General features: G+C 55.5%; 3 non-coding genes across 3 annotated transcripts; all 3 read left to right on the top strand.

Annotated features, from left to right (window-relative positions):
- Positions 1-8543: 8543 nt before the first annotated feature.
- Positions 8544-8633, top strand: trnay-gua (transfer RNA tyrosine (anticodon GUA)). The gene is given in 2 exon segments: positions 8544-8580; positions 8598-8633. It is a non-coding gene; the product is annotated as a tRNA-Tyr (tRNA).
- A 2393-nt stretch (positions 8634-11026) lies between these two features.
- On the top strand, positions 11027-11116 carry trnay-gua (transfer RNA tyrosine (anticodon GUA)). Its single transcript is given in 2 exon segments — positions 11027-11063; positions 11081-11116. It is a non-coding gene; the product is annotated as a tRNA-Tyr (tRNA).
- Positions 11117-12267: 1151 nt separating this feature from the next.
- On the top strand, positions 12268-12357 carry trnay-gua (transfer RNA tyrosine (anticodon GUA)). The gene is given in 2 exon segments: positions 12268-12304; positions 12322-12357. It is a non-coding gene; the product is annotated as a tRNA-Tyr (tRNA).
- The last annotated feature ends 224 nt before the right edge of the window (positions 12358-12581 follow it).

Genomic DNA, 12581 nt, shown 5'->3' with positions numbered 1-12581 from the left:
GCAACACAGATGAGCTGAAAACGCGACACCGCTTTCAGGACACATCAGCACACGCCCTTCCCCCTCTGCAAAGAGCCAGCTGTCTCCGTGCTGCAGCTGACGGCCAGCAGGGTGCCTTTATTTCAACACAAACGCATGAAAGCACTTTGTGCTCACTGCAACCAAATTAAGTCTTCTATCAGTCAGGCGGGGCCACCCGACGTCACCTCACGCTCGTGGTGGCTGCGCCAAGGTTGAAGTCGTTTCGACCTCCAATCAGCAATTGCCATCTCCTCAGCACTTCTTTCCTCGTCCATGTGGCCTTCCGCCTCGCCTGAGTCCACCAGCTGCCGCTGCTGCTCCTCCGACAAGTTGGTTGTTTCAGCGAGACAGGCATCAGCAATGTTTGGTCTCAGCCGTCCGACGGATGAGAGGATTTTCTGCACATCCTGGAGCGTGGCTACTCAGGATCCACTGCGGAAGAAGTCAAAGCATGGCCAGTTCAACGACCGGGCGATTAGCTCAAATGGCAGAGTGCATGCGTGAGGTAGTGGGATCAATGCCCGCATTCTTCACTTGCTTTTAAAACTGCAAGTGCACCCACTCACTCAGCTGGTCTGCAGCAGACGGATTACCGTTTGCGTACGCCGCCTCCCTGAGAGTGGTCCCGAAAGATCAAAAGCTTCAAGCGTGAGCGACAGGCAGGTCCTGCTGTTTCAGGGTGCAGCGTAGGAAGAAAGTCGAGCTGCGCAGCGAAGGCAAACGCCTGCGGGTGAAAGTCAGCTCCTTGAAAGGATCATACAGGTGGTGGGTGAGCTGCCTGAGGTCAGCGGGCAGGTCCTGGACGTGTTTGGTGGCGACTTGAACCAGTCGGTAAGCTGCGCCCAAACCCTAACCTGACATGTACATGAAGCTGCGAGTCAGGTACTGTACCGGCAGAATCTGGCAGTTTCGGATCAGCACTCAAGACGATTTCTTCATGCCAGCACTGGCCGAAGCTGTGGAGATCAGCCATTGGCTCAGGATCTCCCAGAGTGACAGATTTTCAGGGAGGCAACGGCGTCACATTAGTGGAGGAGTGCGGCAAAGTATCAGCAAGGGAGAACCACTGCTGGGCTCTCCTTCGATAGCTCAGCTGGTAGAGCGGAGGACTGTAGTGTGTCGCAAATCTGTCATCCTTAGGTCGGTGGTTCAATTCCGGCTCGAAGGAGCCTCGGCTGCGTTTTTGGAAAGAGTGAGCATTCACCAGCACGCGGGCCACAGCAACACAGATGAGCTGAAAACGCGACACCGCTTTCAGGACACATCAGCACACGCCCTTCCCCCTCTGCAAAGAGCCAGCTGTCTCCGTGCTGCAGCTGACGGCCAGCAGGGTGCCTTTATTTCAACACAAACGCATGAAAGCACTTTGTGCTCACTGCAACCAAATTAAGTCTTCTATCAGTCAGGCGGGGCCACCCGACGTCACCTCACGCTCGTGGTGGCTGCGCCAAGGTTGAAGTCGTTTCGACCTCCAATCAGCAATTGCCATCTCCTCAGCACTTCTTTCCTCGTCCATGTGGCCTTCCGCCTCGCCTGAGTCCACCAGCTGCCGCTGCTGCTCCTCCGACAAGTTGGTTGTTTCAGCGAGACAGGCATCAGCAATGTTTGGTCTCAGCCGTCCGACGGATGAGAGGATTTTCTGCACATCCTGGAGCGTGGCTACTCAGGATCCACTGCGGAAGAAGTCAAAGCATGGCCAGCTCACCGACCGGGCGATTAGCTCAAATGGCAGAGTGCATGCGTGAGGTAGTGGGATCAATGCCCGCATTCTTCACTTGCTTTTAAAACTGCAAGTGCACCCACTCACTCAGCTGGTCTGCAGCAGACGGATTACAGTTTGCGTACGCCGCCTCCCTGAGAGTGGTCCCGAAAGATCAAAAGCTTCAAGCGTGAGCGACAGGCAGGTCCTGTTTCAGGGTGCAGCGTAGGAAGAAAGTCGAGCTGCGCAGCGAAGGCAAACGCCTGCGGGTGAAAGTCAGCTCCTTGAAAGGATCATACAGGTGGTGGGTGAGCTGCCTGAGGTCAGCGGGCACGTCCTGGACGTGTTTGGAGGCAACTTGAACCAGTCGGTAAGCTGCGGCCCAAACCCTAACCTGACATGTACATGAAGCTGCGAGTCAGGTACTGTACCGGCAGAATCTGGCAGTTTCGGATCAGCACTCAAGACGATTTCTTCATGCCAGCACTGGCCGAAGCTGTGGAGATCAGCCATTGGCTCAGGATCTCCCAGAGTGACAGATTTTCAGGAAGGCAACGGCGTCACATTAGTGGAGGAGTGCGGCAAAGTATCAGCAAGGGAGAGCCACTGCTGGGCTCTCCTTCGATAGCTCAGCTGGTAGAGCGGAGGACTGTAGTGTGTCGCAAATCTGTCATCCTTAGGTCGCTGGTTCAATTCTGGCTCGAAGGAGCCTCGGCTGCGTTTTTGGAAAGAGTGAGCATTCACCAGCACGCGGGCCACAGCAACACAGATGAGCTGAAAACGCGACACCGCTTTCAGGACACATCAGCACACGCTCTTCCCCCTCTGCAACGAGCCAGCTGTCTCCGTGCTGCAGCTGACGGCCAGCAGGGTGCCTTTATTTCAACACAAACGCATGAAAGCACTTTGTGCTCACTGCAACCAAATTAAGTCTTCTATCAGTCAGGCGGGGCCACCCGACGTCACCTCACGCTCGTGGTGGCTGCGCCAAGGTTGAAGTCGTTTCGACCTCCAATCAGCAATTGCCATCTCCTCAGCACTTCTTTCCTCGTCCATGTGGCCTTCCGCCTCGCCTGAGTCCACCAGCTGCCGCTGCTGCTCCTCCGACAAGTTGGTTGTTTCAGCGAGACAGGCATCAGCAATGTTTGGTCTCAGCCGTCCGACGGATGAGAGGATTTTCTGCACATCCTGGAGCGTGGCTACTCAGGATCCACTGCGGAAGAAGTCAAAGCATGGCCAGTTCAACGACCGGGCGATTAGCTCAAATGGCAGAGTGCATGCGTGAGGTAGTGGGATCAATGCCCGCATTCTTCACTTGCTTTTAAAACTGCAAGTGCACCCACTCACTCAGCTGGTCTGCAGCAGACGGATTACCGTTTGCGTACGCCGCCTCCCTGAGAGTGGTCCCGAAAGATCAAAAGCTTCAAGCGTGAGCGACAGGCAGGTCCTGCTGTTTCAGGGTGCAGCGTAGGAAGAAAGTCGAGCTGCGCAGCGAAGGCAAACGCCTGCGGGTGAAAGTCAGCTCCTTGAAAGGATCATACAGGTGGTGGGTGAGCTGCCTGAGGTCAGCGGGCAGGTCCTGGACGTGTTTGGTGGCGACTTGAACCAGTCGGTAAGCTGCGCCCAAACCCTAACCTGACATGTACATGAAGCTGCGAGTCAGGTACTGTACCGGCAGAATCTGGCAGTTTCGGATCAGCACTCAAGACGATTTCTTCATGCCAGCACTGGCCGAAGCTGTGGAGATCAGCCATTGGCTCAGGATCTCCCAGAGTGACAGATTTTCAGGAAGGCAACGGCGTCACATTAGTGGAGGAGTGCGGCAAAGTATCAGCAAGGGAGAGCCACTGCTGGGCTCTCCTTCGATAGCTCAGCTGGTAGAGCGGAGGACTGTAGTGTGTCGCAAATCTGTCATCCTTAGGTCGCTGGTTCAATTCTGGCTCGAAGGAGCCTCGGCTGCGTTTTTGGAAAGAGTGAGCATTCACCAGCACGCGGGCCACAGCAACACAGATGAGCTGAAAACGCGACACCGCTTTCAGGACACATCAGCACACGCTCTTCCCCCTCTGCAACGAGCCAGCTGTCTCCGTGCTGCAGCTGACGGCCAGCAGGGTGCCTTTATTTCAACACAAACGCATGAAAGCACTTTGTGCTCACTGCAACCAAATTAAGTCTTCTATCAGTCAGGCGGGGCCACCCGACGTCACCTCACGCTCGTGGTGGCTGCGCCAAGGTTGAAGTCGTTTCGACCTCCAATCAGCAATTGCCATCTCCTCAGCACTTCTTTCCTCGTCCATGTGGCCTTCCGCCTCGCCTGAGTCCACCAGCTGCCGCTGCTGCTCCTCCGACAAGTTGGTTGTTTCAGCGAGACAGGCATCAGCAATGTTTGGTCTCAGCCGTCCGACGGATGAGAGGATTTTCTGCACATCCTGGAGCGTGGCTACTCAGGATCCACTGCGGAAGAAGTCAAAGCATGGCCAGTTCAACGACCGGGCGATTAGCTCAAATGGCAGAGTGCATGCGTGAGGTAGTGGGATCAATGCCCGCATTCTTCACTTGCTTTTAAAACTGCAAGTGCACCCACTCACTCAGCTGGTCTGCAGCAGACGGATTACCGTTTGCGTACGCCGCCTCCCTGAGAGTGGTCCCGAAAGATCAAAAGCTTCAAGCGTGAGCGACAGGCAGGTCCTGCTGTTTCAGGGTGCAGCGTAGGAAGAAAGTCGAGCTGCGCAGCGAAGGCAAACGCCTGCGGGTGAAAGTCAGCTCCTTGAAAGGATCATACAGGTGGTGGGTGAGCTGCCTGAGGTCAGCGGGCAGGTCCTGGACGTGTTTGGTGGCGACTTGAACCAGTCGGTAAGCTGCGCCCAAACCCTAACCTGACATGTACATGAAGCTGCGAGTCAGGTACTGTACCGGCAGAATCTGGCAGTTTCGGATCAGCACTCAAGACGATTTCTTCATGCCAGCACTGGCCGAAGCTGTGGAGATCAGCCATTGGCTCAGGATCTCCCAGAGTGACAGATTTTCAGGGAGGCAACGGCGTCACATTAGTGGAGGAGTGCGGCAAAGTATCAGCAAGGGAGAACCACTGCTGGGCTCTCCTTCGATAGCTCAGCTGGTAGAGCGGAGGACTGTAGTGTGTCGCAAATCTGTCATCCTTAGGTCGCTGGATCAATTCCGGCTCGAAGGAGCCTCGGCTGCGTTTTTGGAAAGAGTGAGCATTCACCAGCACGCGGGCCACAGCAACACAGATGAGCTGAAAACGCGACACCGCTTTCAGGACACATCAGCACACGCCCTTCCCCCTCTGCAAAGAGCCAGCTGTCTCCGTGCTGCAGCTGACGGCCAGCAGGGTGCCTTTTTTTCAACACAAACGCATGAAAGCACTTTGTGCTCACTGCAACCAAATTAAGTCTTCTATCAGTCAGGCGGGGCCACCCGACGTCACCTCACGCTCGTGGTGGCTGCGCCAAGGTTGAAGTCGTTTCGACCTCCAATCAGCAATTGCCATCTCCTCAGCACTTCTTTCCTCGTCCATGTGGCCTTCCGCCTCGCCTGAGTCCACCAGCTGCCGCTGCTGCTCCTCCGACAAGTTGGTTGTTTCAGCGAGACAGGCATCAGCAATGTTTGGTCTCAGCCGTCCGACGGATGAGAGGATTTTCTGCACATCCTGGAGCGTGGCTACTCAGGATCCACTGCGGAAGAAGTCAAAGCATGGCCAGTTCAACGACCGGGCGATTAGCTCAAATGGCAGAGTGCATGCGTGAGGTAGTGGGATCAATGCCCGCATTCTTCACTTGCTTTTAAAACTGCAAGTGCACCCACTCACTCAGCTGGTCTGCAGCAGACGGATTACCGTTTGCGTACGCCGCCTCCCTGAGAGTGGTCCCGAAAGATCAAAAGCTTCAAGCGTGAGCGACAGGCAGGTCCTGCTGTTTCAGGGTGCAGCGTAGGAAGAAAGTCGAGCTGCGCAGCGAAGGCAAACGCCTGCGGGTGAAAGTCAGCTCCTTGAAAGGATCATACAGGTGGTGGGTGAGCTGCCTGAGGTCAGCGGGCAGGTCCTGGACGTGTTTGGAGGCAACTTGAACCAGTCGGTAAGCTGCGCCCAAACCCTAACCTGACATGTACATGAAGCTGCGAGTCAGGTACTGTACCGGCAGAATCTGGCAGTTTCGGATCAGCACTCAAGACGATTTCTTCATGCCAGCACTGGCCGAAGCTGTGGAGATCAGCCATTGGCTCAGGATCTCCCAGAGTGACAGATTTTCAGGGAGGCAACGGCGTCACATTAGTGGAGGAGTGCGGCAAAGTATCAGCAAGGGAGAGCCACTGCTGGGCTCTCCTTCGATAGCTCAGCTGGTAGAGCGGAGGACTGTAGTGTGTCGCAAATCTGTCATCCTTAGGTCGCTGGATCAATTCCGGCTCGAAGGAGCCTCGGCTGCGTTTTTGGAAAGAGTGAGCATTCACCAGCACGCGGGCCACAGCAACACAGATGAGCTGAAAACGCGACACCGCTTTCAGGACACATCAGCACACGCTCTTCCCCCTCTGCAACGAGCCAGCTGTCTCCGTGCTGCAGCTGACGGCCAGCAGGGTGCCTTTATTTCAACACAAACGCATGAAAGCACTTTGTGCTCACTGCAACCAAATTAAGTCTTCTATCAGTCAGGCGGGGCCACCCGACGTCACCTCACGCTCGTGGTGGCTGCGCCAAGGTTGAAGTCGTTTCGACCTCCAATCAGCAATTGCCATCTCCTCAGCACTTCTTTCCTCGTCCATGTGGCCTTCCGCCTCGCCTGAGTCCACCAGCTGCCGCTGCTGCTCCTCCGACAAGTTGGTTGTTTCAGCGAGACAGGCATCAGCAATGTTTGGTCTCAGCCGTCCGACGGATGAGAGGATTTTCTGCACATCCTGGAGCGTGGCTACTCAGGATCCACTGCGGAAGAAGTCAAAGCATGGCCAGTTCAACGACCGGGCGATTAGCTCAAATGGCAGAGTGCATGCGTGAGGTAGTGGGATCAATGCCCGCATTCTTCACTTGCTTTTAAAACTGCAAGTGCACCCACTCACTCAGCTGGTCTGCAGCAGACGGATTACCGTTTGCGTACGCCGCCTCCCTGAGAGTGGTCCCGAAAGATCAAAAGCTTCAAGCGTGAGCGACAGGCAGGTCCTGCTGTTTCAGGGTGCAGCGTAGGAAGAAAGTCGAGCTGCGCAGCGAAGGCAAACGCCTGCGGGTGAAAGTCAGCTCCTTGAAAGGATCATACAGGTGGTGGGTGAGCTGCCTGAGGTCAGCGGGCAGGTCCTGGACGTGTTTGGAGGCAACTTGAACCAGTCGGTAAGCTGCGCCCAAACCCTAACCTGACATGTACATGAAGCTGCGAGTCAGGTACTGTACCGGCAGAATCTGGCAGTTTCGGATCAGCACTCAAGACGATTTCTTCATGCCAGCACTGGCCGAAGCTGTGGAGATCAGCCATTGGCTCAGGATCTCCCAGAGTGACAGATTTTCAGGGAGGCAACGGCGTCACATTAGTGGAGGAGTGCGGCAAAGTATCAGCAAGGGAGAGCCACTGCTGGGCTCTCCTTCGATAGCTCAGCTGGTAGAGCGGAGGACTGTAGTGTGTCGCAAATCTGTCATCCTTAGGTCGCTGGATCAATTCCGGCTCGAAGGAGCCTCGGCTGCGTTTTTGGAAAGAGTGAGCATTCACCAGCACGCGGGCCACAGCAACACAGATGAGCTGAAAACGCGACACCGCTTTCAGGACACATCAGCACACGCCCTTCCCCCTCTGCAAAGAGCCAGCTGTCTCCGTGCTGCAGCTGACGGCCAGCAGGGTGCCTTTTTTTCAACACAAACGCATGAAAGCACTTTGTGCTCACTGCAACCAAATTAAGTCTTCTATCAGTCAGGCGGGGCCACCCGACGTCACCTCACGCTCGTGGTGGCTGCGCCAAGGTTGAAGTCGTTTCGACCTCCAATCAGCAATTGCCATCTCCTCAGCACTTCTTTCCTCGTCCATGTGGCCTTCCGCCTCGCCTGAGTCCACCAGCTGCCGCTGCTGCTCCTCCGACAAGTTGGTTGTTTCAGCGAGACAGGCATCAGCAATGTTTGGTCTCAGCCGTCCGACGGATGAGAGGATTTTCTGCACATCCTGGAGCGTGGCTACTCAGGATCCACTGCGGAAGAAGTCAAAGCATGGCCAGTTCAACGACCGGGCGATTAGCTCAAATGGCAGAGTGCATGCGTGAGGTAGTGGGATCAATGCCCGCATTCTTCACTTGCTTTTAAAACTGCAAGTGCACCCACTCACTCAGCTGGTCTGCAGCAGACGGATTACCGTTTGCGTACGCCGCCTCCCTGAGAGTGGTCCCGAAAGATCAAAAGCTTCAAGCGTGAGCGACAGGCAGGTCCTGCTGTTTCAGGGTGCAGCGTAGGAAGAAAGTCGAGCTGCGCAGCGAAGGCAAACGCCTGCGGGTGAAAGTCAGCTCCTTGAAAGGATCATACAGGTGGTGGGTGAGCTGCCTGAGGTCAGCGGGCAGGTCCTGGACGTGTTTGGAGGCAACTTGAACCAGTCGGTAAGCTGCGCCCAAACCCTAACCTGACATGTACATGAAGCTGCGAGTCAGGTACTGTACCGGCAGAATCTGGCAGTTTCGGATCAGCACTCAAGACGATTTCTTCATGCCAGCACTGGCCGAAGCTGTGGAGATCAGCCATTGGCTCAGGATCTCCCAGAGTGACAGATTTTCAGGGAGGCAACGGCGTCACATTAGTGGAGGAGTGCGGCAAAGTATCAGCAAGGGAGAGCCACTGCTGGGCTCTCCTTCGATAGCTCAGCTGGTAGAGCGGAGGACTGTAGTGTGTTGCAAATCTGTCATCCTTAGGTCGCTGGTTCAATTCCGGCTCGAAGGAGCCTCGGCTGCGTTTTTGGAAAGAGTGAGCATTCACCAGCACGCGGGCCACAGCAACACAGATGAGCTGAAAACGCGACACCGCTTTCAGGACACATCAGCACACGCCCTTCCCCCTCTGCAAAGAGCCAGCTGTCTCCGTGCTGCAGCTGACGGCCAGCAGGGTGCCTTTATTTCAACACAAACGCATGAAAGCACTTTGTGCTCACTGCAACCAAATTAAGTCTTCTATCAGTCAGGCGGGGCCACCCGACGTCACCTCACGCTCGTGGTGGCTGCGCCAAGGTTGAAGTCGTTTCGACCTCCAATCAGCAATTGCCATCTCCTCAGCACTTCTTTCCTCGTCCATGTGGCCTTCCGCCTCGCCTGAGTCCACCAGCTGCCGCTGCTGCTCCTCCGACAAGTTGGTTGTTTCAGCGAGACAGGCATCAGCAATGTTTGGTCTCAGCCGTCCGACGGATGAGAGGATTTTCTGCACATCCTGGAGCGTGGCTACTCAGGATCCACTGCGGAAGAAGTCAAAGCATGGCCAGCTCACCGACCGGGCGATTAGCTCAAATGGCAGAGTGCATGCGTGAGGTAGTGGGATCAATGCCCGCATTCTTCACTTGCTTTTAAAACTGCAAGTGCACCCACTCACTCAGCTGGTCTGCAGCAGACGGATTACAGTTTGCGTACGCCGTCTCCCTGAGAGTGGTCCCGAAAGATCAAAAGCTTCAAGCGTGAGCGACAGGCAGGTCCTGCTGTTTCAGGGTGCAGCGTAGGAAGAAAGTCGAGCTGCGCAGCGAAGGCAAACGCCTGCGGGTGAAAGTCAGCTCCTTGAAAGGATCATACAGGTGGTGGGTGAGCTGCCTGAGGTCAGCGGGCACGTCCTGGACGTGTTTGGAGGCAACTTGAACCAGTCGGTAAGCTGCGGCCCAAACCCTAACCTGACATGTACATGAAGCTGCGAGTCAGGTACTGTACCGGCAGAATCTGGCAGTTTCGGATCAGCACTCAAGACGATTTCTTCATGCCAGCACTGGCCGAAGCTGTGGAGATCAGCCATTGGCTCAGGATCTCCCAGAGTGACAGATTTTCAGGAAGGCAACGGCGTCACATTAGTGGAGGAGTGCGGCAAAGTATCAGCAAGGGAGAGCCACTGCTGGGCTCTCCTTCGATAGCTCAGCTGGTAGAGCGGAGGACTGTAGTGTGTCGCAAATCTGTCATCCTTAGGTCGCTGGTTCAATTCTGGCTCGAAGGAGCCTCGGCTGCGTTTTTGGAAAGAGTGAGCATTCACCAGCACGCGGGCCACAGCAACACAGATGAGCTGAAAACGCGACACCGCTTTCAGGACACATCAGCACACGCTCTTCCCCCTCTGCAACGAGCCAGCTGTCTCCGTGCTGCAGCTGACGGCCAGCAGGGTGCCTTTATTTCAACACAAACGCATGAAAGCACTTTGTGCTCACTGCAACCAAATTAAGTCTTCTATCAGTCAGGCGGGGCCACCCGACGTCACCTCACGCTCGTGGTGGCTGCGCCAAGGTTGAAGTCGTTTCGACCTCCAATCAGCAATTGCCATCTCCTCAGCACTTCTTTCCTCGTCCATGTGGCCTTCCGCCTCGCCTGAGTCCACCAGCTGCCGCTGCTGCTCCTCCGACAAGTTGGTTGTTTCAGCGAGACAGGCATCAGCAATGTTTGGTCTCAGCCGTCCGACGGATGAGAGGATTTTCTGCACATCCTGGAGCGTGGCTACTCAGGATCCACTGCGGAAGAAGTCAAAGCATGGCCAGTTCAACGACCGGGCGATTAGCTCAAATGGCAGAGTGCATGCGTGAGGTAGTGGGATCAATGCCCGCATTCTTCACTTGCTTTTAAAACTGCAAGTGCACCCACTCACTCAGCTGGTCTGCAGCAGACGGATTACCGTTTGCGTACGCCGCCTCCCTGAGAGTGGTCCCGAAAGATCAAAAGCTTCAAGCGTGAGCGACAGGCAGGTCCTGCTGTTTCAGGGTGCAGCGTAGGAAGAAAGTCGAGCTGCGCAGCGAAGGCAAACGCCTGCGGGTGAAAGTCAGCTCCTTGAAAGGATCATACAGGTGGTGGGTGAGCTGCCTGAGGTCAGCGGGCAGGTCCTGGACGTGTTTGGTGGCGACTTGAACCAGTCGGTAAGCTGCGCCCAAACCCTAACCTGACATGTACATGAAGCTGCGAGTCAGGTACTGTACCGGCAGAATCTGGCAGTTTCGGATCAGCACTCAAGACGATTTCTTCATGCCAGCACTGGCCGAAGCTGTGGAGATCAGCCATTGGCTCAGGATCTCCCAGAGTGACAGATTTTCAGGGAGGCAACGGCGTCACATTAGTGGAGGAGTGCGGCAAAGTATCAGCAAGGGAGAACCACTGCTGGGCTCTCCTTCGATAGCTCAGCTGGTAGAGCGGAGGACTGTAGTGTGTCGCAAATCTGTCATCCTTAGGTCGCTGGTTCAATTCCGGCTCGAAGGAGCCTCGGCTGCGTTTTTGGAAAGAGTGAGCATTCACCAGCACGCGGGCCACAGCAACACAGATGAGCTGAAAACGCGACACCGCTTTCAGGACACATCAGCACACGCCCTTCCCCCTCTGCAAAGAGCCAGCTGTCTCCGTGCTGCAGCTGACGGCCAGCAGGGTGCCTTTTTTTCAACACAAACGCATGAAAGCACTTTGTGCTCACTGCAACCAAATTAAGTCTTCTATCAGTCAGGCGGGGCCACCCGACGTCACCTCACGCTCGTGGTGGCTGCGCCAAGGTTGAAGTCGTTTCGACCTCCAATCAGCAATTGCCATCTCCTCAGCACTTCTTTCCTCGTCCATGTGGCCTTCCGCCTCGCCTGAGTCCACCAGCTGCCGCTGCTGCTCCTCCGACAAGTTGGTTGTTTCAGCGAGACAGGCATCAGCAATGTTTGGTCTCAGCCGTCCGACGGATGAGAGGATTTTCTGCACATCCTGGAGCGTGGCTACTCAGGATCCACTGCGGAAGAAGTCAAAGCATGGCCAGTTCAACGACCGGGCGATTAGCTCAAATGGCAGAGTGCATGCGTGAGGTAGTGGGATCAATGCCCGCATTCTTCACTTGCTTTTAAAACTGCAAGTGCACCCACTCACTCAGCTGGTCTGCAGCAGACGGATTACCGTTTGCGTACGCCGCCTCCCTGAGAGTGGTCCCGAAAGATCAAAAGCTTCAAGCGTGAGCGACAGGCAGGTCCTGCTGTTTCAGGGTGCAGCGTAGGAAGAAAGTCGAGCTGCGCAGCGAAGGCAAACGCCTGCGGGTGAAAGTCAGCTCCTTGAAAGGATCATACAGGTGGTGGGTGAGCTGCCTGAGGTCAGCGGGCAGGTCCTGGACGTGTTTGGAGGCAACTTGAACCAGTCGGTAAGCTGCGCCCAAACCCTAACCTGACATGTACATGAAGCTGCGAGTCAGGTACTGTACCGGCAGAATCTGGCAGTTTCGGATCAGCACTCAAGACGATTTCTTCATGCCAGCACTGGCCGAAGCTGTGGAGATCAGCCATTGGCTCAGGATCTCCCAGAGTGACAGATTTTCAGGGAGGCAACGGCGTCACATTAGTGGAGGAGTGCGGCAAAGTATCAGCAAGGGAGAGCCACTGCTGGGCTCTCCTTCGATAGCTCAGCTGGTAGAGCGGAGGACTGTAGTGTGTTGCAAATCTGTCATCCTTAGGTCGCTGGTTCAATTCCGGCTCGAAGGAGCCTCGGCTGCGTTTTTGGAAAGAGTGAGCATTCACCAGCACGCGGGCCACAGCAACACAGATGAGCTGAAAACGCGACACCGCTTTCAGGACACATCAGCACACGCCCTTCCCCCTCTGCAAAGAGCCAGCTGTCTCCGTGCTGCAGCTGACGGCCAGCAGGGTGCCTTTATTTCAACACAAACGCATGAAAGCACTTTGTGCTCACTGCAACCAAATTAAGT

This window comes from Chiloscyllium plagiosum, unplaced genomic scaffold (genome assembly GCF_037043375.1).
Source record: "Chiloscyllium plagiosum isolate Xiang-an unplaced genomic scaffold, Cpla_swu_hap1 HiC_scaffold_55, whole genome shotgun sequence".
Lineage (NCBI taxonomy): Eukaryota > Metazoa > Chordata > Chondrichthyes > Orectolobiformes > Hemiscylliidae > Chiloscyllium > Chiloscyllium plagiosum.
The sequence above is the reverse complement of the archived record's forward strand: the minus strand, read 5'-3'. Positions and strand labels throughout refer to the sequence as shown.